General features: G+C 56.4%; 1 long non-coding RNA gene across 1 annotated transcript; it reads right to left on the bottom strand.

Moving 5' to 3' along the window:
* Window positions 1–268: 268 nt before the first annotated feature.
* LOC142076957 (uncharacterized) lies at window positions 269–2,172 on the bottom strand. The gene is made up of 3 exons (XR_012671449.1): window positions 2,075–2,172; window positions 1,519–1,692; window positions 269–481 (listed from the first exon to the last, which is right to left on the bottom strand). It is a non-coding gene; the product is annotated as an uncharacterized LOC142076957 (long non-coding RNA).
* Between the last annotated feature and the right edge of the window lie 6,967 nt (window positions 2,173–9,139).

The raw sequence follows: 9,139 nt of genomic DNA on the forward strand, positions 1-9,139 counted from the left end.
CAAACCTGGGCCGGGGGTCTCTCCTGAGCACCACGGGACGCTCACAGCGAGGCATCTGAAAAACAAAAATCCCAACGGATATTTCAGCACGTTAAAAAAACAGCACCGAAGGCAGCAGAGGAATTCGGTCAGGGCAAGGGAGAGGGTAGCAGTCGAGCTAAAGGAGGGTGCCAGGCAAACGGGTCAGCTCGAAATACAACGCCGCCTTTAAAAGCTCGAGCGATTCGAACGCTTAAAATCAGCGTGAAGACTAATTGACACAATTCTGAACACGTTCTTCGCAGAGAAGTAAACGCTCTCGCTGGTGTCGGAAAACGCCTCGTCCCTTCCTTACAGCACCGCTGCAGGGAGATAACCCCGTGAGGCTGCAGGACAAGGGCGCGCCGTAATCAGCATCTACGCTCACGGATCCACCGCCGCAGCTCCAGCCCTTGCGCTGCTGCTGCTGCTGCTGCGCATCTCGCTCGCTTGGCCGATAAAGCTGAAAGTGAAGCGTAAAACTTTGAAGAGTAAAATGAAAAAGAAAGAACAAATCTCAGCAATTCATTTTATGCTAAAAAGGCGTGCGCACGCTTACATACGTACAATGAGAAGACTCGTACTATAAAAATATTTGATTTTCCTTTTGCGTTCATTGAAATTGCGTAGCTGTGAATTCATACCGTTAAATTATCTACCTCCAAGCTACACAGCTATCGTTTGACCAGGGGTTTTGCGTGTGTGACATGACTAGGAGGGACGCCTGGCCAGCTGCGCCGAGACCGATGCTACCGAACTGCCGGGGAAACGCGCCGTCGAAAGCGAGACAGAAATAAAGTGCTTCAGAGCACTCTGCCAAAAGATCGGGAAAAAAGCCCCTAACGTTCAGTTGCCTCTCTTTTTAAACGCTTAGAGCAACTACCCAACTGCTTAAGCACACCTAATAAATTATACGCTACAGCTATTTGGCAGTTGCAGTTTAAACAACGCAAGTCAGTTTGGAAATTAGACAATTTTAACTTTCTTTTTAAAATTTCATTTATGATAGAAAAATCAGTGAGATAAGAGATCTCCCATACGGTTTTACTTTTTTGGGGGGGGGGGGGGGGCAGGCGGTGGGGAATATCAAATCCCCGGTGCTGCAATACATAAGGCTACCAAAAAGGACTGGCAGGTTTGCTAACGCTGTTGGCTGTACCCAAGCGTGCGGAGGAACGCGTCTTTACGATCTCTCGACCGTTACACCCGAGAACCAAAGATCAGCCGTACGTCGACTATTGGAAGATGTGCTGCGCTTGGGTCCTTGCAAGGAAATCGACTTAACTCCTTTTTTTTTTTCCAGAGAGAGTGAAAAGTCTCCTTGCGGATGACTTCTACTGCCAAGCACGTCATCTCTGAAGATCCATTCTGATGGGAAGTTTGTAAAAGGCAACTCCTTTGAATGAAAAAGATTTCCATTCTGGAAAATCTCTTTCCACCCGAAGTCAAAATTACGCGCTGCAGGTTAGGAAAAAGGACATTAGAGAATCAGTAACTCACCGAAAACACATCAGGACTCTCTGTCGCTAGTTACGAGGCTGCTACCGCTTCTCGGGAAAGCCTGGAAAACACACCGAAGCGACGCCGATTTGTCCCGTGTTGTCCACGCCTCTTCTTTAACCTTGATTGCTTTTAGCACAGATGCCAGTATCTCAGTAAGGTTTTCGAGTGCTCCTGTAAGGTATTTTAAACACTGACTGACTGAAAAAGCATTAAGCTTTTATCGTGAAAACAAAGCCTGTTTCTCCCGAACGTCCGAACTCTTACAAACAGTTCCTTTCCTCTTCTAGTCCAACATTATTTTCACAGCACCCTTTAATAGCAAGCGCACAGAAACAGAAGACTCTGCTTTCAGGAAGAGAAAATAGACGAAGGAAAGCAAGCCTTGAATAGGCGTACCACGCTCCAGAACAGACCTTTATTTTTAGTATTTGTGTTAAAATATTTCATGTTAAAAAAATCAGATAGAAGGAGAGCTGCCACATTCTTCGTGTTAACTGTAAAGTCCACACTACAAGCACCTTAGGAAAAATGCAGACACACATCACAGGCATACCTTGTACTTGCAGACCACTATGGATCCTTTCCATCCGTCTCGTACTTTCACGGCAGTTGACATTCTGCTGAGAGGAAAGGAAAAAAAAAAAAAAAACCAAAAAAAAAACGTTTAGCACAAAGCTTCCTTTTCTGTGAAGACTACAACTGAGTGGAGGAGAAAGTATTTTGCATCATCTTTGGTGCAGTTGTTGAGACAGGCCACTAGAGCTTCTGCATGTTTTAGACAACCGTGCCTTTTCTTTTGGCTCATCGGCAGCTTTAGAACTCACTTGCCTAGAGACGCGCAGGTGACAGGCACAGACACCTACGTACGTTTTCTCAAGCCTAAGTAGAGCCGCGATTTCCTCACCCGATACGTCCCAAGTTGAGTATTTTTGTTAAAGAGTACGGCAACCCGTCTGTCCTCGCGAACTCGCTGCAAAAGAGGAATCCTTTTTTCCAGGCCGTTTCTCCAAACGGTCGAGATCTTTGAAAACTGCAGTTGTGCCACCAAACCTGCTCAGGGTCCCTCCCAAGCTTCGACCATCGTTAGATTTAACAGGCACACGCTCTATTCCGTCTTCCAACAGCAAAAATACATAACGCCCCCAGACCCCTAGCGCAACCCTACGGACGTCCACACACACCTCGCTGTTTTGATGAGGAGCCACTGAGCACCCCTGCGAGCACAGCGGGATCATGCGCAAGACCAGCGTCCTGGTTTCGGCTGGGATAGAGTTAATTCTCTTCCTGGTAACTGGTATAGCGCTGTGTTTTAGATTTAGGACGAGAAAAACGTGGATAACGCGCTGATGTTTTAGTTGTGGCTAAGTAGCGCTTACGCTAGTCGGGGACTTTTCAGCTTCTCATGCCCTGCCAGCGAGAAGCTGGGAGGGACCTTAGCCAGGACAGATGACCCAAACCGGCCAAAGGGACAGTCCGTACCATATGACGTCACGCTCAGTACATAAGCTGGGGGAGTTGGCCGGGCGGCGGCGACTGCCGCTCGGGGACCGGCTGGGCATCAGTCGGCGGGCGGTGAGCAATCGCATTGTGCGCCGCTTATTTTGTATATTCTTTTATCGTTACGATTGTTTCCCCTTCCTGTTCTGTCCCATTAAACTGTCTTTACTTCACCCCACGAACTTCACTTTTTTTTCCGATTCTCTCCCCCACCCCACTTTGGGGGCAGGGGGAGCAAGCGAGCAGCTGCGTGGTGTTTAGCTGCCTGCCGGGTTAAACCACAACAACCAGCTTCACCTACGCCGATTTCAGCGAATGCAGCTTCTGAAGCTTTAAACTGAAAACCGTATCTTGACACTTTGCCGCGGCAGAAACGATCCGTAACTAGAACTCTACAAAAACGCAGTAACGCACATTGCAAACCCACAGCAGCGACAGCTTCAGAAATATTTCTACCGGGAACAAGGGAGAAAAACAATACAGTTTCATCTCACGCACAGGAAAGCAGCAGGCAGAGAAAAGGGTCGGCATTCGTAGCCCTTGCAGAACGCAGGCATTCTCCTTCCATTCCTAAACCCGCCTCTTAGGTCGAAATATCACAACACTACTACGGCAATATCGAGAGCAGGGAACAGCAGCCCTGCCGCTGGATGTGCTACTGACTGATGCTATTTACGTAGCAGGACACCTAGACAGAGGGGCACGTTTTTCCACACACAACCCTGAACTTCCTGAAAATTTATGTTTACCAAAACGAGCCATTTGGAACACATTGCCAAACAATGTTTGGCAATAAAACTTTGATGTGTTTGACACACACAAATTTGGGGTAACTCGCTACTTGCTTCCTGCTGTTGTTGTTCTTCCTTCAGAAATTCTACTTGTAGCCAAGTTATTCGCTACCGGTTCAAGCATTTACCTTCCAGGTATTACCAGCACATCTACACAGGCGAGGAACTAAATCGCTCTTCTAAAACTACCCGAGTGAAAATTACAGCCACGAAAGAGGAGTGACAGAGAAGAAAAGGAGAGGTCAGGCAGCAAGAGAGCTCTGCAGGCTGCCACCAGTCAACATCGCACTCTTTTTAAAAAAAAAAAAAAACACAAACCAAAAAATAACACAAACACAAAAAGCCCACAAAAACCAACAACAAAACAAAACCTTGACGTTGTACCTTTTTTTTCTTTTGGAGCTCGTCCCTGTCTCAGCAGATTGTCTCGTCAGAGCATGAAATGCAGGTGATCCGTATCCCGATGACATCTGCACGCGATGAACACGTGTTCAGAAATAGTCCAGATCTGTAAGACCGGTGTCATTTGTGTGGTTTTAATAATCATAACTCCGTTTTATTGACCGATGCATTTGCGAGGAAACTAAGTAACTTTTAAACGTAGCCTCTCCTTGGGGAGAAAAATGCGTTAGGGAGTGAAAAAAATGATGATTCAGAGCTCCCAACCATGACGGAGCAGCGGGGAAATTAACGAAAGTGAAGGCCAACAGCAGCAACACGAAGCGACATTTGGCTTTAATTCTGATCACGTACTTAAGCGGCTCTCCAAGTCTATGCCTCGAGCCTATGAACGACTAGCCCTTTTTCGGAAGGACCAACTTTTTTCCTTAAAAGTCCTAGACTGAAGACTCCACTGAACAGAACGTGGATTGAGCCACAGGACAACGTGCCGTCAACACTCTCAGGAAAAAAAAAATATCAAGTAAAAATCAAGTTTAAATATCAGTTTCCATCGTGTCTCATTCATTCCGTTTCTAGTGATACCTGGGTGCTCCAAAATTCACTCTCCTGACACCACGTAGTACTACAAATTGAGTTATGCCTATAAAAATAAAAGGCTATTTCCAACCTGCCCATAAAATCAGTAAGAACAAACAGAAGAGAAACACTTGAACTTAAAGAAGGACACAGGCAGCTCTTAATTTTTCGTAGATGAAAGCTCATTCTTTTCCCTGAAAGGAAAACACTCGTAACTACCCAGGGACCGATGCGGGAACGAGGCACGCACACTCTGTTCACGGCAATTGTTCATCAGCTTTTCTGCACCGGCAGCAAATTTGCCTTTTCCCTGGGTTTAACGGGGAGCACCTGCAGCGACCTTGAACGCGCCAATGTTTCTCCCGGCTCCCCCGGCCCCACACGTGCCATCACCTGAGCAGCAAGCGGCGTCAACCACGCAGGATTTTCTTCACGTGACGCAGAAGGTGACGCTGGGAAAAGAGGAGGCACAAAATGAACCTGTTTGTTACACCCAGCCAACGGTGAAAACCCAGGGAAGGATTCTGCCGTGCGGGGCCGGGCTGTGCACCCCGGGAGCTCCAGCCGGCCGGTTTCGCTCCCCTTTGCCGGGTACCGGGGAGACACCGCCGCCTCGTGCTGCCGCCTGCCCCCCGGGGGACCTCGCTTCAGCCCTCGGGAACGGGACCGGGAGAGACCCTCCACGCAAAGAGAGCGGATCCACGCGTGGCGTGGATTTAATCCCCGAGGGAAGAGGCCGGGCTCCCCGCTAGCAGAAGGACAACTCGCCTCTCTGCCGCTCGGAGCGCCTTGCCGGGGACAGCCCTGCCTGCGCCTGGCTGCTCTTCAGCCGTGCTGGGAGTGCAGTCTGGCCGACGGATGCTCCGGCAAACAGACACTGCAGCGAATCGCAGCTCCCGCTCGTTACAGCTGCTGGTAATTTTGCCTCTGGCTAAGGCATGCCCCAGACAGCGGACACCCCGTCTCGTTCCAGCTCCTGCTTGCGACGGTTCTGGCTAATTGAAGCTCCAGCTCTGCACCGTTGATTTCAGCTCCTTCTCCTTACAAGCTCCAGCTATTTGCAACAGCCTGGGCTTTTGACAAGGTCGTAAACCAATCGCCGTCAAAACTCGACTATTAGGATTAAATATCATAGTTGGACATTGTATAAATATCAATTAGTTTGTACGACTAATCAGTTAATAACTATTCGAAGCAGTCGACAAGCAAGAGCTGGACTCGAAGAGGGCGTGCGGGGTCTGAAAAGCAGAGACCACCTCTTCCCCCCAGAGACCACCGCAGACGTTGAGTTGGGCCTGGTGCGTGCCGGCCTCCCGCACTTCAGGGTCCAGCAGGACCAGAGCCCCTCCCCCCGGGGAGGGTCCACGCACCCTGCCCACCCCCTGCTTTCCCCCGCAGCCCCCAATGCCCTCCCAGCCCCCCGCACAAACGGCCAAACCGGCTTCTGCTTTGGGCCCCCAAACCAGCTCACTTGGCACCCATTTCTGAGCCCAAAAACCCAGCTGCTGCGCCTGTTCTCAAGGCCCAAAGATGCCCCCGGGGAGGGCAAGCGCTTGTGTGATGCTTCTGGCAGAAACGGGGCTGAAAGGTCCGATCCCGGTGCCGGGGGAGCAGAGGCGAGCTGGCTGGGACCAGCTTTTGCTCCTGGAACGACCCCAAGTCCCTGCTCCGAGGGCTTCCCCTTGGGGCCCTGGGGTGGACCTGTCCCTCCCCTTCAAATGCTCCAGCAGTTTCGGGGGCAGAAGGCCGTTTCTAAGCCCTCTCTCCAGCAGCTCCTCCCCCTCGACTCGGCCCGTGAAGCCCCCAGGCTCGAGCACCTCGCTGGGGCGGGCGGCCTCCATTGCCTACAGGCTGCCCGTCTGCCTGCAGGGAGGGCTGGGGGGTGCCCGGCCCCACGGGGCGACAGTGGGGACTCGCAGGGAGGGTCTGTTTGCACACAGCGCCCACCCCGCCCCGGCCCCACTGCGCGGCCCCCCTAGGGCACACAGCCCCGCCCCCCAGCCCCACTCCCCAGATGCTCACAGCCCCTCCCCCGCCTGGAGCCCCCCCAGCCCCCGTCCCCGGAGCCTGCAGGACCGCCCCCCCCCCCGCCACAGCCCCACTCCTCGGCTCCCCGGGCCCGCGGACCCTCACACTCACGCTGCGCCGCCGCCTGGGTGCAGAGCCCGCCGCGCGCCCCGTTGAAATACCCTCCGCAGCCAATCAGCGCGCGGCTCCACCGGACCGCCCGCGCGGGGCACGCCGGGAGTTGTAGTCCCCGCCCCGGGACCGCGCATGCGCACGGCGCCTCGTGCAGCCCGGCTGGCTGTACATCGACACCCGTACAATGGAGGTGATCGTGCACCGACCCTGGTGCAACCCTTGTGCCCCCCCATGCTCGCAGCCCCTCCCCGGTGTTTGCAAGCGCCTCCCAGCCCCAGGACCCCCGGTGCTCACAGCACCCGACCACACCATTTTCCAGCCCCGTGGGAGCCCCAAGCCCCACTCTCAAGCCCCGCCAGGACCCACAGCCCCACTCCCCAGCTCCTTGGGGGACTGCAGCCCCCGCCCCCAGCCCCACTCCCCAGCCCCCCTAGGACGAACAGTCCCCCCTCCCCGGCCCCCTCCGGGACGCACAGCCCCCCCCGGCCCCCCTCCCCGGCCCCCCCGGGACGCACAGCCCCCCCCCCCCGGCCCCCTCCGGGACGCACAGCCCCCCCCCGGCCCCCCTCCCCGGCCCCCTCCGGGACGCACAGCCCCCCCCCGGGCCCCCTCCGGGACGCACAGCCCCCCCCCCGGGCCCCCTCCCCGGCCCCCTCCGGGACGTACAGCCCCGCCCCGGCCCCCCTCCGGGACGCACAGCCCCCCCCGGCCCCCTCCGGGACGCACAGCCCCCCCCGGCCCCCTCCCCGGCCCCCTCCGGGACGCACAGCCCCCCCGGGCCCCCTCCCCGGCCCCCTCCGGGACGCACAGCCCCCCCCGGCCCCCCTCCCCGGTCCCCCCGAGACGCACAGCCCCCCTCCTCAGTCCCCCGGGGGGTCCCCAGCCTCCCGCCAGCCCGCCGTGCCCGCGGCACCTCAGACTACTGCCACTGCCGCCGCCGCCGCCGCCGCCGCCGCCGCCGCCGCCGCCGCCGCCGCCGCCGCCGCCGCCGCCGCCGCCGCCTGGGTGCAGAGCCCGCCGCGCGCCCCGTTGAAATATCCTCCGCAGCCAATCAGCGCGCGGCTCCTCCGGGCCGCCCGCGGGGGGCACGCCGGGAGTTGTAGTCCCCGCCCCGGAAGTGCGCATGCGCACGGCGCCTTGTGCACGGCGGGTACCTGCGCACGGACCCCCCTGCAACGGTGGGGATTGTGCAGGGACCTTTGCGCAGCGGGGGGTCGGTGTGTGGAGACACCCATGCAATGGGGGGGGCAGTGCAGGAAGACCCTTATGCAATTGGTTGGTGTGCAGGGGACCCTCGTGCAATGGCGGGCAGGTCCACGGGGACCCTTGTGCGATGGTGGGGAATGTGCAGGACCCTCGTGTGACAGTGGTGGTTATTTTTCTCGGCAGTACCCTTGGGTTCGGGAGCAAAACAGCCGGTGCCTGAAACCACTGGGGTGTTTTGACTGCTGCTGAGCAGCCTCGAGGCCGCCTCTGGTTCCCACATGGCTCCCATGGTGTGCGTGGACCCTCCTGCAACGGGTGCAGGTGTGCAAGGAGGGTGATCCGGGGTAGGGGTCCCTCTCTGGAGGCACCCAGCTCGAGCTGGCACCTAAGAACTAATCAAGGAGTAATGAGGAACCTTCTCTTGCACCTGACGTTAACCAGCGGGATCCCAGGGTCAGACCCTGTTACGGTGATTGGACCCTGGGGAGGTGGCAGAGGGTGCCCTGGACAGGTTGGGGGGGTTCCCTGGGGAGGAGGGGAGCCCCCACCCCCCTGACTGTGGGCACTCCCCCCAAGGAGCAGAGCATGGTGCAAGACTTTAGGGAGGATGAGGGCTAGCAGGTCCCCGAGATGGCAGTGCCGGCTCTTCCCAGTGTCTCCCCAGTGCTGGAGGGGGTGTGCGTGTGTGTGTCTCATGACCATGGGGATGGGGGGGGGGTGGCCTCAGGATGGGGCAGGGGGGGAATCCTGGGGTCCGGGAGGGACCCTGGGAGTGGGGTAGGTAGGGGGACATTGGGGGACAGAGGTGTTTCTCGGGAGATTGAGGACACCATGTGGGGAGTTGAGATTGGGAGGGATGACCCTGGGGAGGTGGGGGGCACCGCGGGGAGAAGGGATCCCACCCCCGACACCTGCAGCCACCCCCAGGGGCAGCTGGGACCCCGACCCACTGGGGGACCAGGATGGGAACGATGGGGACTCACTCATGGATACTGCACAGGTAA

This window comes from Calonectris borealis, unplaced genomic scaffold (assembly GCF_964195595.1).
Source record: "Calonectris borealis unplaced genomic scaffold, bCalBor7.hap1.2 HAP1_SCAFFOLD_126, whole genome shotgun sequence".
In the NCBI taxonomy this organism is placed as follows: domain Eukaryota; kingdom Metazoa; phylum Chordata; class Aves; order Procellariiformes; family Procellariidae; genus Calonectris; species Calonectris borealis.